The sequence below is a fragment of the Ostrinia nubilalis genome, chromosome 13, assembly GCF_963855985.1.
Source record: "Ostrinia nubilalis chromosome 13, ilOstNubi1.1, whole genome shotgun sequence".
In the NCBI taxonomy this organism is placed as follows: Eukaryota; Metazoa; Arthropoda; class Insecta; order Lepidoptera; family Crambidae; genus Ostrinia; species Ostrinia nubilalis.
In genome coordinates this window covers 8,446,984-8,451,388 of record NC_087100.1, presented here as the reverse complement: position 1 = coordinate 8,451,388, position 4,405 = coordinate 8,446,984, and the positions used below count along the sequence as shown (strand labels likewise).

Sequence of the window (4,405 nt, the reverse complement as noted above, 5' to 3'; positions counted from 1 at the left end):
ACAAATTATTTTCTCTTTCTTTCAATATTTTTTCTCTTTGTAGCCCCAACTCGTGCAAAGCCTGGTCTTGTTGTATATTATTCAATGTGGTGCGTTTGATTCTTGTTTCTGTCTTAATCTTCATTCTTGCTACTACTAATCTTAATTTCTTGATACCTGAAAAGCAAATTATGAATTTAATTCCTTTGAGTATATTCTGCTTAGTTATTCCTCATAAATCTACGTTCTATATATTTTAAAAACATTACTTACTAGTGGGTGTTGAGAACGTTTGATTGATTCCTGAGAAAGTTCTTTCATTCTTTGGGTCTTTAAATTATTCCAGCAGCTTTTCAGTTGATGTGTGAGCCTTTGTGAAAGATAAAATATGGTTCAGAATTGTACGCCACTGTTAGAGTTTCCCAGGCCTGCTTCGTCAACTCGATATTTTAGAGAGGATAATAATATGCTTGTCTTCAATAATAGGCCTTTCTCTTATTAAGCTACAATCAGCAGCTCTCTTTCGGAAGAAGAAAACGGCAGCTTTTTTTATCTGAAAAATAATGATTGAAACATGATTTTCACTATTATTATTAATCGAAGTATTCATACTAACCTGATAGTTGTAGTTTTATCCATATTTATTTAATTCACAAATCCACAAAATAACGACACATAAAAACCGTTGCACCGTTTGAATGACAGGAATGTCATGTCAGTTAGCGAAGTGAAGTGCGTAACATAAGCGAACCAATCACAGAACTCTATTCTACACTCTGATTTTGCATAGTCAAGGGTCGTTTAAGTATTGTTTATGAATTGAAAGGCTTGTCATATGGAACGCATTGAGAAATGTCTCATTTCGCATAGCGTTGCTGCTTTGCATAGGTAAGTATCGTTTGTGAATACGGGTGTAAGTATAAGTTGTTGTTTATCAGACTGTATAACTACAAACCGAAAAAGGTCTTAGATTATGGTCTTGTCTTATTACGTTAGCATCTAATGTTGTTCTAATGCTGGATTCCCTGGGTAACCCACCCCATAACAATTGGTGCTATAATTGCTTTCATAAAAGGGTTTAATTCTGTCAGTCGCAGATTCAAAGTTGCGGTCACGCGGCACATTTCATAATTAATAAAATGTAGGACTTACTTTTTACAAGCACGAATTTTATCTTTTCAGAATCTCCAGTTTTGAAATGAGGATGCATAGGTTACTAAAACTTTCATATAAAAATTTTGTAAGCCGCTTAACTTTGACGCGCGCTCGGACATACTCAGCGGTCACTTTAATTTGTTTTCAGTCCGCACCAGAACTTTATAGATGTTAACTTCCCTTTCAAAATTATAATATTAAAAGATATGCAAAATCTAATGCATCCTTATGTTTGTAAACCTTAAATTTCACTTTTACTATTTAATCATAGCTTAGGATTAAAACAGAGATGTAGGTAGGTAAGTAATATAAGTGTTGTTGCAAATTAGTATCGAAAACGCTAACTAAAATCAGGCAGCTATTATAGAATGTACCTTACAACACTAATTATAGAGATATAACACCATAGCGCACTTTTTGTTACAGTATAAATTCATAACAAAATCACATGTTAGAAAATAGAGTGTTCTCAGCTCAGCACAAGACTATAATGTATCAATACCTTTACTCCGCAAGGATCCACTATTTTGTCAGTAAATGATGCATGGCTTGAAAGAAGCGCTGATACACAGCCACTACTGGGAACGTAGATCATTTTGATATTTTATCGATCGATTAAAATAGGGTTATCAAATCTCCTGAGAATAATAGTAACCTTCTTAGGACGATATCAACGGATGTAGCTCATGAATTATGTATGATACAACTTATATGTCAGTTTTTAAGAGGTATAATATTGAGAAGGATATGCGACTAAATAATTCGTAGCGTTACGACGCGGGCCGAAGAGTTATTTTGTTTCCCTCAGTTTTTGACCTAAAAGATTATGGTTACATTTTATGATACAGCCACTATAGTTTATGTATTTCAAGTTTTTAAACAGGGCACTAATACTAAAAGGGGCGATCTACTCCGTCAAATCATGAAATATCGATATTTAACTCTTTTTACGCCAGGGAATAAACTTTGGCCGTTAAGAAAAGTGTAACGGCCGTTTTTAACCCGAAAGGATTCCCCAAAGGGGTCTGAGGCTTTTGCTAAGTTGTTCGACTATTCTCAAACGTGGTGTAACATCTACGCAACATTCTGAAAGGCAGCCGTGAATGTAAATGTTGTTTTTGAAATAATGACTGTAGATTTGTAGGTGAAGTCGACAACGTAAGATCAAGATAAAAACTGTCGCGTCTTACATTAGTTGTGCAGTACTTAGTGTATTTTGCATAAAAAAAATGTTACTAGGCCCTATGCCGTGAAGCCGTGAAGTTGTACACGTATTCGTTGATACAATTTACTAATTTTACTAATTTGGAATGTGATTTTCAGAAATATTCATGAAAAATAAACATGTCATGTGCAGACTTCATTTGCATTCGTGTGAAGAGTTTGCTTCTAAATAAGCATCATTAGGACGTATTACTTATAAACTTTGTGCATGTTTACGTGCTTCAATGCGCTGCACGTTGGTTGTTTCAAATATTCTGCTGCGCTTATGCTCCGGATTAAAATTCACTGACCAAAAACGGCACTAATTTCAACCCCGCTTCAAAATAAACTCAGATTTGTGAAGAAGTAAAAAATACTTCACATAAGGTCTAAAATTAAACGGCAGAGGAAACATTGCAGGTGAACAGTGATCATCACACAGCTATGTTCATCGTCCAAAAATAGGGTTGAAATAGGACTTTCTATAAACTAAGTATGTTACTTACCCACTTATGGTAATAGCTGAAATATTTTATAGATAGTTGTTTAAAGTTGAATTTTTCTGTAAGTTAAGTAAATTACAAAATTGGCTATCGCTTCTGTATATTTTTCAATTAGCAAGAATGATCTTTAATTGTGTTGAGAAAATGTACACAGACCATTATCAATCTAAATATTAGCATTGTAAGGTCGTGATGTTTCCGCGAATCTCGTGCTCAAAGCATCACAACATGGCCACCGTTTACGTTTTGTTCCTGTCGAATAAAACATTTCAATTTCCCATCTTTCGATCAATTTACTTGACATAAAAATGGGGGCAGATGGCAAAATACGAGTATTTCATCAACGTAAAATACCTGTAGGAAGAGTGATTTTGATTGGAGTAAAATCGTAGCTCCATAGAATTTTCGGGGCGAAATAAAGGCAGTGTAATAAGGAGCAACGGGTGGCGGCGACGTAACGATTTATATGAAACTTTATTTACAAAGTCTGAGAAGGACACAGGCGGCCTTAATTAAATGGGCCCAGGAAGCCGAGTCTTGTCTTAAGAGATTGTTTTGTAATTCGTTTTATAATGTGGCTGCGGCGACTGTAATGACAGCTTAGTTTTGTTCATTTTATTTATTTTAAATACTGCGATTAGCTGGTAATTTTAGAGGCGAGTTAGCAATTTATTCAATTTGGACTTAACTTCAAAATAAGAAAAGAGTGTAATTTTATTAGTAAAATTCTGGTGGAAAAGTAGAAGTTTAGAAGTAATTTTCACTGTTATTAATTGTCTTAAATACTAGCTTGATTGTCTTTGATTTTTTATACGTTGTGACTGCATAATAATACAAAAATTTTTTTGGATCATGCGGTGTGTCTGTGAACCTTAACTCTATACTTTAACTCTTAATGATTAATGGGGTACCTATGACGTCTGTAACGGTTATAGAAACAAGAATCCTATAATTATAACTTTGGACTGATGTTAAATCATAAATTTCTGTAGTGTTACCAACATTTAAACGAAAGTACATTAACATGGAGACTAAATACTTTTGAGGGCTCTTCAATTAAACGGTTGAGGTTCTAAATAGAGTCTTAGAAAATAATACACCTGCCTTGTTTACCCATAATATTAGAATGGTGCTTAAACCCAAAAAAAGCTTATTTATGCTAAACAAAACAAGAGCACTGATGATTTAGGCACCATAATTTAATATGAAGCTCGATGTTAATTTAAAACGCTTTTATTTTTGTACGAAATCAAATATTGTTTCCTCGCTTGTTTGCATCAAAACGAAATTGTGTTACCAACTCGGCGAAAATTGTAGCGGCGCAAAAAATTAATTGAAAGAGAAAAGCCAGTTTAGTCTTCAACATCGCTTCCAAATGTTCCACTAATTGAATAATTCTAACGAATTGACTGTCTACCTACTTGCTGTTAGTTTGTTGAAAATTACGTAATGGGTTTAAAATAGATTGGTTATAAAAGAGTTTTTAATGTAATTCATTTGTTTATGAATTCATTTTTAATGACTAACTATAGGGAGGTAAGACTATGACTATATTACTGAGTATA

At 33.8% G+C, this 4,405-nt stretch overlaps 1 long non-coding RNA gene across 1 annotated transcript; it reads right to left on the bottom strand.

Annotated features, from left to right (window-relative positions):
• Positions 1-891, bottom strand: LOC135077167 (uncharacterized). Its single transcript, XR_010258414.1, has 3 exons — positions 596-891; positions 253-349; positions 1-156 (listed from the first exon to the last, which is right to left on the bottom strand). It is a non-coding gene; the product is annotated as an uncharacterized LOC135077167 (long non-coding RNA).
• Positions 892-4,405: the final 3,514 nt, after the last annotated feature.